The sequence below is a fragment of the Ornithodoros turicata genome, chromosome 9, assembly GCF_037126465.1.
Source record: "Ornithodoros turicata isolate Travis chromosome 9, ASM3712646v1, whole genome shotgun sequence".
In the NCBI taxonomy this organism is placed as follows: domain Eukaryota; kingdom Metazoa; phylum Arthropoda; class Arachnida; order Ixodida; family Argasidae; genus Ornithodoros; species Ornithodoros turicata.
In genome coordinates this window covers 32,481,809-32,496,487 of record NC_088209.1, presented here as the reverse complement: position 1 = coordinate 32,496,487, position 14,679 = coordinate 32,481,809, and the positions used below count along the sequence as shown (strand labels likewise).

Here is a 14,679-nt window from a genome sequence, read left to right as displayed (position 1 = left end):
TCCACCCGCACAGGGTCAGTGCTTCTTTCTGCGCAAATTGCGCCCTATGTATGTGGCAAGATTTTATATCACTCGATATATCACGGTTGACGGTTTGATTCAAAGTACTTTCATGCATGCGCACGAATTATGTACCCGGGACTGTTAGAACACAGCGTGAGATGCAGTCTCCGCTCTGTGGCATTCATTTACTCCCGTGCATTTACTCCCGAAAGTGACTATTTTTTGTGGCAATCCATTTAGTCCCCAAAAGGAGTAAAATTACGTCTTTTTCTTACAGCGATAACATCAACCAGCAGAAGTCTATTGCTCTTTGGGATTGTTGGCATAATCTGTAAGTAACCGAGAAGCGCTCACAGGAGAGACAAGAGCGGACAGGCAGACGAGGGACTAGCGCTAGTTCGCCCGTCCGTCCTTGTATCCTCTGCGAGCGCTTTCCAGTTAGATAACGCAGCAACGACAGCAGCGTCCTTGTCGTGGAAACTTCGCTATACTGAACTCCGTTATTATCACTATTACTATTTTCATTTATTTATATATATTTTTTTCTTTTTCTCGCTCCCGACAACCGTATTTTATTTTGTTTTCACCCTCCTCTGGCGTATTTGTTATCGATAGGTTGCTGCTCTTCGCTTCCCCTACATCAGTAGTTATTTATTTTATTTTATTTTTTATAACCATTTTAACGTTCGAAATCCAACTTTTTCTCCGCTATTGTCAGTGCATGTATGTCCGTAGTCCGCAGACATACAAAAAATTGGCAGTGGCAAGCGCATCTATAGGTACAAATATACAATGCACCAGCATATCCGGTGTATAGCTGTAGAAACGATAAATCAGAGCAGAAAAATCGCCGCGTACATAATTAAGCTTCACAAAAACGAAAGATTGAAAAAGCTCCCCTGAACTCCCCTTAACACGATCATAACAAAAGCAAACTTACCCCTGCTTTACTATCCCCCCCTCTTCATCCTACCCCGAACACAATGTGGAAAGGAGGCGATATATGTCCCCCTATCAACTGGCGAGGGAGACACGATTGAGAGAGGCGGAAAGAAGAGTACGGACTCACTGACGAATCCCATAAAAAGGCGATCGACAGTCGTGTCCGCCGTGCTGAGAGTACATAAAAGAAAAGGAACACGAAAATTAGGGGGAAGCTTAGCGGGGACTCCGCCAGGCGGCGACGCGATCACCTTCTCTTTCCCTAACCCCACATGTGGAGAGGGCGAGAGAGAAAGCCTGAGAGGGGGAGCAACCAGCATGAGCGCTGTTTGGGATCCCTGCCTCGCGGGTGCATATGGTCGACAGACACGGTGCGGAGCAGTACTCAGTGGAAGCTGGGAGTGTTGTGTAGTTTCTTTTTCCACTGTAGTATAGAGAGCCATCTCGAGATGGCTGTATGCACAACTTTTGCGAACTGTAATGCGTTTTGTTGGTGATCTCCCGGTGGATACTCGTCAGAGAGTGTATTCGTTCGAGGTTTCGACTGTTTGTTCCGAAGCAGATCGTCGTGCAGCCATAGTGAGTGTCCAAGTGTGATCGACAGTGTCAACAGTGCTTTTGTGTGACGGAAGGCACACCAGTACTATTTGCTCGATTTGCATCTGTACCGTTCGGAGGCCAGGGAACAAAGGCGAGCTGCGATTGGAAATCGGTGAGTAACGTGACTGAGTTCTCAAGGATAACGCTTAAATTGCACTGTTCACCCGTGCAAATGCACGATGATGTTCTAACTCTGCGTGCAGTACATGCTCGACAAGTTGCAGCTGGTCTCCTTTTCGGATATGAAAGCACTGTTCACACAGTTGAATTAATTCGTAATTAGCCTTAGTACAGCGCAGCCCTGTAGAAACCGCCAAATATATGGATGGCAGGTGTTGAATGAGCGAGCGTAGTATTTTCGTAATATTTGTACAGTTCACATACGATTTTAAGGGTTTTAAGGGTCTATCTTGGGTGCTTTACATACAGGAGATAGAGACTTCGTACTGTGTGGTCCTGCTGGCTCCACCATCTTCTGCGTTAGTTGGTCATTTCTTCGAAGAGGCTGCAGTGTCCAGAATGTCTCATCCGATTGGTACTTTATCCCATTCGATGGTGCTAGAAAGATATATGAAACCTAAGTTCACCTTCAGAGTGCAACCTGCACACGTCGGACAGCCGAGCACACACTTCTTTCATCGAGTCATATCGCTCCTCCTATATACTTCTGCGTAAAGCGATCCTATACACGCCGTGCCTTCGCCCCGACCCGAACTGTCACGCAATCCGTTCGTGGAGCCGCCGAACACGATGTCGTTGAGTCAGCGACCGCGGACATACGATTCCCCCATGTACGACAAAGGAAATCATTCTTCGTTCTGTCGAATGTCCATCTTTCAACGCAAGAGGGAAGGGCTGGTTAAGCGATGCCACGTGAGGCGAGCTCTCGAGTGGACGACATGTTTACCCAGGGACCGCGAACAACGGACGCTCCAGCGACAATCTTATCCGCTCTCGAACGCAATCGACTGCCCTTCTTTTTCTTCTTCTTTTTTCTCCTAGGGTCAGATCATCGTTTGTCAGGCGAGAGCAGACAGCAGCATCCTTTCGCTTGGCCTCCCAATTACATTGGCCTGTTTGGCGAGGAGACTCCAGAGACGTCGACTTAGAGCAGCTGTGTTGACTGTTCACTGTTTTAGGTGAAAATGATGGGTGTGAGAGAGAGGTGTGATGAGCAGTTCTGTGGAGGGTGCTTAAATAAACAATGGGAATGGATTAATCTACGAGGCAGTGTGATGGGCGAGTAATTTCTTGCGCAGGTGCTTTCGGCCATTGCTTTGTCTGCGACGACGGATGCGCTGTGACTGATGTTTCAAGAGCAAACTCCGTGTCTGATCATTCAGGAACGTGCGGGAACTCTTTGTGCCTGGGGTGACTTTTCAGTTTGATGTATGGCGTGTAGCTTTAAGCACGTGGCAACGCAGTGAAACACTTTGTCGGGCCTTTGTTGGTAGCAGTTACCTTGAAAAAAAAAAAAAAAAAAAACGTCGAACAGACAGGGGACGCACACACATGTACACCTTGGTATGTGTTTGTTTGTTTGTTTGTGTGTGTTCGTCGTGTCCGTTTGGCATTTTTAGACACAATAACGTGCAAGATCTTTAATGCCAACAGTTTCTGCCGCCTGCAGTAATTGCTTTGATTCGACTCAAATGGTGTCAGCTTCCTTTTGTTAAGTACCGCCATTCTCAACGCAGCCTCATGTATTCATCCTGGTCAGGGTGTTGTTTATTACTCAGGTAGATACTACAAGGTAGACATAACAATCGGATAAACCTAGAGGAACGAGTAAACATGCACGACCACGCGACCGTTCTTCAGAGAAATATAACGGGTAGACCAGCGGCCCAAGAACTCTACTTCACCATCAATTGTGCCACTAAGTGCACCACAATATACTTGTGCAACGAATTTGAGGTAACATTTTTTTAGACACGCTGTACGAGCAGTACCTACACTGATGTAGCGGTTTAAGGTCGTTCCCACAGTTCTTTTGGCCCACAGTCATATACCCCGCATAGTTGACCCACAGTCATGGTAAAATTGCGCTTCCCGGCCCTAACGAACAATGCGAACAATCCACGGTGGTGACTTGCATGTCTCCACTCGACATGGCTGTTCTCCCCCTTTTGAGCTTCTTGAGTCGCTCCGTACGTGGGAAAGGAGCTACCGCTATTAAAAATTTCCACGCGAAGCGACGCTGCGCAGCAGTCCCCCTTTGTGCACAGTTCTCTTTCATAAACAGATTGGGCGTATGTTTGCCGTTTAATGAGATGTATTCTTTCGCTGGCCCTTCATTAAACATCTCCGCTAATGAAACTTTGCTGATGACCCGTTGATTATGTCGCCGTTCCCATCCACGCACGCCGTAACTCTACAATGCGGAAGTATATTCCTTTGCTGGCGTTATTTCAAACATGCTTAAATAACGTATCGCGCGAAAAACTGCACTGGATGTAGGGTTTTGTTACTCTGTCAATTGCTATTAAAGTGCGCTCCTACGGTTATTTCTCCGAACAAACCGGGAAGACCTCTGTTATGAGGCCTGTGATATAGCATAGAACGAACCTGACATGGAACAGAAATTACTATACACCCTTACTTCGTCGGTGCTAAAGTATAAAAAGGAAGAGGGTAGAAGGCATCCTCAACAGGTAATAACAATTATTCGTCACTGCCAAAATACTGCATGAGAGAGAGAGATAGAAAAAGGAATGGAGAAAAGTCTAGTATGACTTGTGTACTTGACGAACCTTTCATTTACATGACTTTGAGATGTAGATAAAGAGGAGCATTATAGAGCCATCAGTTTCCTGGGAGGCGAACGGAAAAGGCGAAGTCGCAAATCTCGTAGGCTTCAAGTCTCATTTCGATATGTGTCATATCCTGCCACTCCGGATGTGAATTGAGACGTATTAGAGGGACCGTGCTCACAGCGACCGCGTGCGTACGAGAAATATAAATATCCTATTATGCAAATATACTTTCTTGAGAGCAAAAAATGAAAACGCCGCGTCCGGTCCCCAAATGTTCCCTTGGATCTTTTGGTGGGATTACGACAAATAATTTCAAAGACTTGGTCGGGTACCGAATTAAATTTCTCCATATTTTTTTTAATTCACCTATATACTTATCAACCGCTTGCTCTTTACTGTCTGTCTGTTACTTAAGCTGTGGTGCAAAATAAGTGCATAGTAAGGGGGTATCGCAGCCGTAATATCGCCAGATATCAACTGGACCAAGCTTGTCGACCTGCCTATCTTGCTGTCTATCTAACTACTGAATCTCAAATTTGCAGTCGACTATCCGTTGTGATTTACCCAAACACAAAATATTACGAGATACGAAGCTTTGGATGGCACGAGGAACCCGACCGTAACAAAATGCGTTCAGCGAGGGAATATGAGAGGCATGATTGACGCATAGCGTGCAGGGTGCATGCGATGTTATTTCTCCATCAGACCGCCATTGACAGCAACAGAGCGCACGTGCTGCTGCTATCTCGGCAATGACCAACCACAGCCGGTGCAGGGCTGTTGTCAATCAAGAGCAATTCCCCAACCCGCCTTGATCTGCCGACGGACCCAACTTACCATTACGCTTACCACTTACGCTGCACGATTTGAGCAACGACGGCACAAAGTGCATCTGTATGTCATCTGAGCATCAGGAGCGTAGGTAATAGTTGGTTAGTGGTCTGAGGAAAATATAAACAATGGAGAACGAAGAGAGCCGGCTACTCGAGTTCAGTGCTTAGATAATACTTCAACATTTAAAAGGATGGAATATCATTGCAGTAATTTCACAGAGAAAAAACACAATGCATTGTCAAAGATGTGGGTAACCATCTTTTATTTGCCATTGTTGGAGTACGCGGTTGTTGATTTAAAGCATCCCTGATTCTGAAAATAATTTGCTGATCACGAACAAGGACGAAATGACTAAAGCCTGGAATTGGAGGAACGTGCAAAGTTTGCAAAACATTTCTTCCCCCCACATTTATTTTTTATTTTTATTTTTAGGAAGAGTCTCGCGGGGTTTATGATAAAAACAGAAGTGTCGTCTGTACAAGGCGAGCTTTCGATTTCTTCTTGTGCGAGCGAATGTTATTGTTTCCAACGGTAAGTCTCGGTAATGACGAGGCTTTACAGGGATTTGGCCTTTGTATATCCCACGGAAACGTTTCCACATCCTTTGTTAGCATAAGGAACACGTCGGCGAAAGGAATTCCGAGTCCTCGGCGGAATCGCTCGCCTGTTTGCTTCTGAGCCTCTTCTACGATGGGCGCTTTCGGAAAATCTCTTTCCTTTTGCCCAGACAACGATGGCAAAAAAAGAAAAAAAAAAGAACTCTGACAGAAGCTGTTTTCTCAAGGGTCTGCGTCAAAAGTTGTCGCGCGCGTTTCTGTCACCTGACTTCCATGTCGAGAAATACAAGTAGGACCATTACAACTGTATGTCACGTGAGGTCACTCTCTTAGACAGGGATGGGCATAAATAATTTTTTGAGTATTTAAATATAAATACAAAAATACTTTGGTGAAAGTGGTATTTAAAAACTCTGCATAAATACTGTTCCATATATTGGTATTTAAATATAACATATAAATAGGTATTTAATTACAACATATAAATACAGTATTTAACTACAATAAATACTGTGAAGAAGATGTCATCTGGGATTACAGCAGTAATAATGTTCATAACAAATCAGCAAGGAACAATAGCATTTATTTGTAATTTATTATGCCTATTTTAATATCAGAAGTTTCTCAAGAGTGCATCTTCTAGGTATCTTTTGTTCGGCCGTGGAATCAGATTCGCAAAGGAGAACACCTCACAGGTGCTGATGAAGAAAGGCTTGTATTAAATTTGATGAAGATGCTTCGTACAACCAGGTAGTCGGGTAGTCCCAACCGTTGTCTGCTACAACAGTGCAAAACCGGCCATCTAAAATGGTCTGTCGCATGTGCGTGCTTGCGAAAACGGGGTATAACTGCGCGACTCTCTAAACTCTGCTTTGCCCTTCTTACTGGAAGGTCAAATGCAGGGTAACTTCAAAATATGAGTCAGTATCCTGGATTAGGATAAATACCGAAAAATTGCTATTTAAATATAATTATAAATGCATATCTTTCGAGTTTGTATTTAAATACAAAATATAAACACACTTATTTATATTTCCAATACTATTTTAATTACAATGTATTTAAAACTGCCCATCCCTACGCTCTGATTACATTTTCGAAGCGTAGTTTAAGTCCTCTTTGCTTTGAGCTGCGTGTGTTTTTAGTGGAGTGTGTGTATAGCACCCCTGACACGTGAATGGGCGGTGCCCTGGATGGGTGCCTCCTTCCGGTGTTCACGTGACCCTTTCGAAACGTCGCATCCGGTATGTGCCAATCAAGCATGCATGCTGCTTCGCGGTGCTCTTCTGACAGGAAATGTCACCAGAGTAATTTACATGGTGCTTCCCCGCTGCTGTGAGTACTCCTGCACTGTGTGGCGAAACGCCCCCTATAACTTCACGTTTTGACGACAAACTTTAAGAAGGGTTTATCCAATGGCAGGGGAAATCTTTCTCTCTTCCGTTCGCTTACTTACATTTCTTCGCCGTTTCGAGGCGGTTGCTACTTGTGCACCGGTTGGTACTTCCGTTTTAGGTTTGCGTTGGATGTTACGGAGAACCTGTTTGTGTTTCCGTGACCAGGCAGCACCTGGGAAATACATGAAGTTAGTGACTAAGCTTGTTATTGCAGAAACGAAGGTCTCTGTGAGCGAATATGAACCAAGCAAAAAAGAACAGCGGTAGAGAAAACAACTTGAATGCATACCAGCACGGCAGCTGTGACCGGAATACGATCAGGATATACAAGAAACATCTCTCGTAACAATGCTTTTGCAGAACTTACTGCAAGCTGTAACGCAATAGTACGCAGCTGCTAATGTGTCTTCAAGGCTGAGACGCCTGCACTGAAACCTACGTAGCATCTTCGTCACGCTCTCTCGTCAAGAAGAGCTCCTCTTACTGATACTGCTCCAATTTTGCAACTTCGGTACTCAGATCCAGTACCCAGTACAGATCAGTACTAGGCTGATACCTCAAGTCCTTCACGATAGGAACAACAAGGACAACAACAGAGAAAACACATAAGCCATCGTAACGTCTCCTCTACTTAATAACCTCGCAGTAGATAAGGCAATGAAACACGTAAGGACAAACACATCAACCTCCATTCAGCATCCGCCCTTCTTTAATTTCTACCTCAATTTCTCCTCGCTCGCCCGAGAAGCTGGACCCCTCCTCACCACGTCAGTGCTGACCTCTGGAAGCCCACGGAACCACGTGATGAAAACGAAGTTGTCATCTCGAACCTTAATCCTCCTGTACCTATATCCCGCTCTATAACAGCTTCTCTCCGACAGCGGCGAACGATCGAGGGTCAGCGAAAGAAACTCTGGGACAAAGATGGAAGTGGCAACGAGAGCTGTCAGCATAGCTATGGGGCCGCTTCCGAGATCTCGCAGACGAAGAGAAATTGAGACATATCGTCGACGGTATATAGTGTATAGTGATGGTGCTGCTTTTGGGGCTCCAGAGCGTGTAGCGCCACTTCTCGCAGTCAGCGTAAAGTTAATGAATGAGGCTGTTGACAGTACTTACTTACGCCTCTTATGAGTGGGAGAGCCACGTCGGGAAATGGGACGAAATGTTGGATGGTCGGCAGCACAAAGATCTACGCGATATAGTTATATGCGGAGGAGCTGTGGTCGCAGTCGGGGAGCAGGGGAGTCCTTTTCCGAAATGATCGTGGCTTTTGTTTTATGCTGCGAACTTTCCCTTTCTCATTAGGAGTGGTGCTTGGTTGTTAGATAAGCGGCGTACTCATCAAAACGGCTCAAGTGCAAACGTCTCACATATTGTTTCACGCGTTTTACAGCGCAGATGTTTCCGTCGTATACAGGAGAAGACACTCGAGCTCGAACCTGTATTGTTGGCACACGGCCCCTAGGTTCTGCTGGAAGTCTTTCCGGGCGAAAGGTTTCGTCTTAAAGTCAGGAGCAACCAAGGTATAGCTAGAGACGTATAGACCTCATGCGTGCACACGTTTTTGCAGCGCAGCCATTGTTTTAGAACGGCGCAGATTCGAAAATTTCGAACATGTTCTTGGTGTTCGACTCTTAAAGCTATCTGCACTGCACGCTCGAAAACCTAAGCACTCCTCTTCTTGAAATGCACAGACCGCGACATGAAGATCATATAAGAGAGTGTCGCGCCCTAAAAACGATCCGGACCGTGAGCGTAACTACGAGATATCCTTTCTGACAATACAGGTGTCGCAAACCCTCTCCACTGTTATTGGTCACATCGACCATCGCCTCTATCTATCGTCACCAGCTGTTAGATAACTGCAACATTACCTAGCGCCACGTACATGAAGGCTTCCAACGCCAACCAATCTCACCAGATCGCAATCCGAGGCTAAAAACGCGATGCACCACTTACTTTCCTCTCACTCCACGATTGAGTTGCAACTCACCACTGTCCTCCACATACATATTGTATAGTCACACATTCCCCGATGTCTCACTTCTCCTCCGACGACCTGACAGGACGACGAAAAGACATTCTTTCTTCGCGGGAGATTTCTGTTATATAGATCCTGAACCGGCAACGGACCGTGCTTGTCTTGGCTATCTCTGTTAGGGCTCCACCAGGAAAATCGTCGGCTGTACATGCGAATATAATAAATAATTATGAGGTGACGGACACGGCGACACTTCGTGGCGGACATCAGGAAGTCCAGCTGCTTGCATTCTTATCGTTGTTGCATCTTTTTTAGCTTTCACGATTACGACGAGATCCTTCGTCATGGTCCTTATGCCCCACGTCTCTGCAACCCGTGACTGACACTGTCTGTTCCTGTATCGTGTCTTTTGATTCTCTTGCGAGCGTGACTCTCTACGTCGTATATAACGTGGCCTACGTAGTCTTCTTCTTCTGTTAGATGGCTTTTCCGAGGGAGCTTGTTTACTTTTACTTGGCCGGTGCCTGGGCTTGACAGTGTGACACTCCTTGGCAGTTTCGTACGCAGAAGAAATTTTCTTCTTGTTTTTCTTCGTCTTCTTCTTTTTTTCAGCGCGTGTCGAGGGAAGTTGATGAGTGAGAAACTTGCAAGGGCGAGATGAGTGGCTGTGCTCACTACTCCGCAGCTGTCCTGTAGGCAAAGAGAGAGAAGCACTTTATCTTCTCTGACGGTAATGAGTTTGTTACGCTGGGTGGTGGAGGAGGAGACCTGGGAAGAAACCTGCAAGCAATTTGACAGTATTTTTGGGATCGGTTTGCCTGATTTCTCTCTCTCTCTTTTTTCTTTTTCTTTTTTGTAGCTGTCGGAACGATGAACAGAATAAATTGTTGGAGTATAAGACGTTGTTGAAGGCCGTATGGTACAGTTCGAGGGAAAGGTACCAACGCAAGACTTGCACATTTCCGCCAAAGTGTGATTCACGCAAGGACAGTGTCGTTGACCTCTCATTTCTAAGAGGCGTATGATGAACTGCGTATACGCAGGAGTTATACAAACTGACGTTATCGGTCAATCCATACTCCATAGCTGCGTACACAGCGCCTGCCACTCACGGTGGAACCGCCTGCATGCCGTTTATATCTTCGGCGCCCCAACGCCCAGCCATGGCGACATTAAAAAAGGAACCTTCGCCCTTATATTGACAGAAGGGGTCTGTAAGGTGTTTCCACGCAGGGGGGTATCGACCTTATCGTTCTTTATGTGTTCTCCTTCACGACGTGTGTGTGTGTTATGTGCATTCGGCCCATGGCCCTCGGATGTAACTTATCCGTCCGTGTGTTTATATACCTTTTGAGCTGCGGAAAGCAGGCAGCTTTGACACTGTGTGCCGCAAAATATTCCCTTTGTTGTACGACGTCGGCAAGGAGACATAAAACTGCCTCGACAAAGACGCGCGGGGTGCTCGCGGTCACACACCTGAACTGGATATTGATTTACGATATATTTGCTCAGTTTTTTTTTTATTTTGGCACTAAGGAAGCGTGCGGAAAAAGTAGCGCGAGGTTCATTTGTGGAATTTATGCACGTTTGCAGTGCCAGTTCATCTCGCACGGTCCCGCGGAGGAAGCGAAGTTAGGAAGCTGGAGGTATATCTATCTTACACTCGTTAAAGTTGCCAGGTGGCGTCGCCTCAGTGAACGGGTTCTAAGTTACAAGTCATGCGGCTAAGACTTTTTTTTTTTTTTGTTTTATGTGTTCAGTAACGAATGACAAATGATATAAGCTCATTATGAACTGGACTATACAGGGTATTTATTTTTATTCGTTACAGAATTAAAAAAAAAAAGCTAGCAAAGCAGAATGGATGCCGTTTTTTGCCATTGACTTATATGGCCAGGCGAACATTCTCTCGCATAAAGTATGTAACTACAAGATCGCTAATTGCCATTAATTAACTCTTTAATTAGAGGATTTCGCGCAAAAGCGTGGTAACAGAACGCGAGATATTCCTCGTTGAAAGCCATTCCATGTTTAAAAAAAAAAAACTTAAACGCGCACGTGTGTTGAGATATCCATGAATATCCTGAATTTCGCTATGTAAATGAGCCAAGAACTGGACATTTTTCGAGCGCAGAAATGACGCGAACTTCGCCTTATCTCGGTCGAAGAGCGGACTATCTGGTCAATAGATTAGCTCCTACACCAATCAGCTCCATCGCTCCAAAGCATGATGGTTCTCTCACGTGGTTTGCATGTCGCTCTTCCCACGCTCGAAAAGTGCTTAGTTCCTGTTTCGGGTCATTTACATAGCGAAATTCGCGCCCACGAGCTTCGGACGAACTTCGAGTCCATTTTTATGCTCTGGTAGACGAGACGTTTTCTATATCTACAGCAGCATGTACAGATGGCGCATCCAGTAAAGTAGCATTTCTATTTTCCCTATCGTATAAAAGTGTCATCATCAAATTTATCGCGGCATTTCGTGCTTGCGGTGATATTCGTTTTTAGGAAGAGGTATTACACGCTAAGTTTGACCCATATCTGCAGCCGTTACCATGAATATTGATTAGAACTCATCCGCCTCCTCTGTTGTTTTATCTCAGAGCAACAGCTGTATGAAAACCTTACTATTTACTCCAACATTCAACAACAGGAAACGAACGCGCGGTCCCACTTCTTTACCTTCCGGACCAAACCTTCCCAGCAATTACCACATATATATACAGTGAACCCTCTTTATTACCACCGTGGTCGTTGCAGCAAATTTTGGTCATAATGCGGAATTGTCATATAAACGGGGGGATTTGCAGAGGCTTCACTGCATTGTTCCCCAGGAGTATGGTCGTAAAGCGCGTATGTCACATTATCGGGGGTCATATTAACGAGGGTTCACTGTATATACTACAAGCCCACGCATTACAATAAACCTTCAACGCTCGCCTCCCGCAGACCAAGTGAACTACTACAATGCTGACGAAGCACTTTTAGAAGAGTACCCCCGCGACGCTAATGAACTAAGTCCTCTCCTCGGCAAGTCGTGCACACGGGCGAAAAATGCAGACGAACAAGCAGGGGTTCCTCGGTCGACATTTGAAAAATTCCAACCAATTAACACAGCCCCCAGCAGAGCGGAGTTCGCCACCACTCTCCCTGCTTTCGAACAAAGCGAGTCTTTGAACAGGAGCCGTCAACACACAACACCGCCACACACGGCCCGGTCTAGCTTCCTAGAATGTTGCATATGGTGCGCTTTCGAACAGCGTCTTTCCTTTGCGAGTTTACAGTTCCCCACTAACTAACCTCTGTCAGCTTATATTTTAAGGGGGGGGGGGGGAAATCTGCTGTGGCACCTCGCTGTGCTGCATGCGACTAGCAACGATTTAGGCCTAACGAGCTCGTGACAGTTTCGCGGAAGCGGCGGAAACCGCGGCCCGACGTCCCCCGTCTCTACCTCCCGACCCCTTGAGAAACGGTCCCCCCCCCCTCCCCCTCTCAGTTCTCCGCGACCACCTGCCACTTTGCAGGACCCCCGACTCGAGCGTTTGTAAAGTCTGCAGGTGATTTACTCGAGCGGGGTATCTCACGGCCAACTTTCCCTCATCGAAATCGAGCGTGCCTCTCAATGCTCGCCTTTGGCTTATCTTGCGAAGAACTGCGACAAAGGAACGCTGGTGTGTTAGAATGTTTCCAGCAGTCTAGCTTGAGCCTTTGTAGCATGATGAACCTGCTCTTTTACTTGTTGTCATACACTTTCCTTGTCGGTATGGATAGCCTTGTACGACAGACCAGGACGTGTCTTCATTCAAAGTGAGCGTGGACACGGTCAGTGGTGTTGTCCAAGGAAATTTATTGAACGTAATGGGAATTTGGGAGGCAGACAGGGGGGGTTATTGGCAGAAAAAAAAAAAAAGAAAGGGGAAAGGTCAGCCATGCAGCACGCCGGGATGCTATTCCAGGTACAGAAGGGTAGCATTATGTGTAGATGGCGCTAAAGTGAATCTTGAACTGTACGCGAAGTACCGCGTCTAGCCATGTGGTGACCACACGGTGGCCTAGACTTCCATCAGCGATTGATGACTCGGAAGTGGACTGGGTTTTCCCCCTTTTCAAAGGCTTCAGCGGAACGACTTGATGCCGTCAGATGGATACTGCGATATTATGTGCGTGTGACATTAATACGTTTTGTACGTGGATAACCACATTTTGTCACGTGCTACTCAACTTGTGGTAGTTTCAAGGAAGGAAAACTGATGGCAGTTAAAACGGATTTACGCGGTATTCTTTATATTGACGTTGTACTGACGTTACAGAAAAACAGACTGTCTCAACTTCTGTGGTCCAGTTATGGTATTGCTTCATCCCTCTCCTATAAATCGATAAGTTGATGAGTAAACTTAAAAAAATATCGATATCATTTGGTATCGATATGGTGGGGCTCTGCGAATATATTCCAATTTTCTGAATACTGAAGCAAATAAGTGTACTTTCGACTCACACACACACACACACACACACACACACACACACACACATAAATGGGATGGTGATGTGGTGGGTCATTAACGGCCGCTATGGCGGTATACACTGCCCCATTGCTCTTGCGGAAGGGATGAGGAAGGGATGATGATGGAAAAGTGTCCTACTAGAGTTCGTTCATTAGTCCACTCGAATTCCACATTCGAATTTAGAATTGAAGGAAAGTTACTTTCAAACTGTTTCAAGATGTTCGACCGTTCCCGATAACTGCACGCCCAAGCACGAAAATGCTACGAGGGCATAAAACGGAGTGCTGCTTCCTATGGGGTACGCATGGATATGGGGGCATCCGCTGTACGTGTTCTTTATGCCGAGGGAGCGACATTTTCGGGTTAAATGCCTTTCTCAGATACGTGGGGTGAAAATCGGGCGTTATTTTTTAAACCTGTGATTCGGGGAGAAATCGGGCAATAATTATGCCTTCGGGTGTTATCGGGTGTTTTGCTTCTCGTCTTTTGTATTGTAAGTCCTTTCCTAATTTTTGTTTTTGTTTTCGGTAAGCATACCAACGGTGATCCCCGAAGGCATAGACAGTGCTGACACACATGGGTGTATTTCTGGGAACGTTCTTACATGTTCTTCTTACGTTCTTACATGTTTTACACGTGGTGACCTTTGTTCGTCTTGGGGGAAACGTCACTTGTGAATATCAGAGTGAACGGAATTCGGGAAGAAATCGGATTGAACCCGACGAATTGGTCGGAGGTCACTTCGGGGATTAATAACTAGGCGGAATCCGGTTTAACCCGAAAAATTCACCCCCTGTACCCCACATGTATGCCTTGATGTATGTGGATCGCTTATGCAACTATTCACTTCGTTCTTGCTTCGGACAAATAACTATTCGTTTGTATTCTATTCTGAAATGACTGTTCGCACAAGCTAGTAAATAATGTCTAAACAACTGATATGTAGATTGCAATTGTGTGGCAATTGAAAAGCAACAATTACCGCATGACTCACGTATGTGGTTATCGTAAGGCCATTTTATTACGGTATTGGACATTCCGCAACGTACTATCACGTGTTCCGATGACACGTGCTCGATATTACCCAGCACACGGCTAACG

The 14,679-nt window shown here is 45.7% G+C and overlaps 1 protein-coding gene and 1 long non-coding RNA gene across 15 annotated transcripts in view; one reads left to right on the top strand and one right to left on the bottom strand.

Moving 5' to 3' along the window:
• LOC135368658 (discoidin domain-containing receptor 2-like) overlaps positions 1-14,679 on the top strand; it is a 363,200-nt gene that overhangs the window by 279,566 nt on the left and 68,955 nt on the right. The window contains exon 10 of one of the 13 annotated variants that reach the window (XM_064602084.1): positions 281-334. The exons of 11 other annotated variants lie outside the window; for them this stretch is intronic. The gene's annotated coding sequence lies outside the window, so the exon portion shown is untranslated. Of the gene's footprint in view, positions 1-280; positions 335-1,274; positions 1,658-14,679 lie in introns of those variants that run through there. One more of the 13 variants, XM_064602090.1, reaches the window with a different exon arrangement.
• On the bottom strand, positions 1,927-9,494 carry LOC135367901 (uncharacterized). 2 transcript variants are annotated; one of them, XR_010414576.1, is made up of 4 exons: positions 9,339-9,494; positions 9,086-9,275; positions 7,149-7,261; positions 1,927-2,103 (listed from the first exon to the last, which is right to left on the bottom strand). It is a non-coding gene; the product is annotated as an uncharacterized LOC135367901 (long non-coding RNA). The 2 variants fall into 2 exon arrangements; XR_010414575.1 differs by having other exon boundaries at positions 9,086-9,494.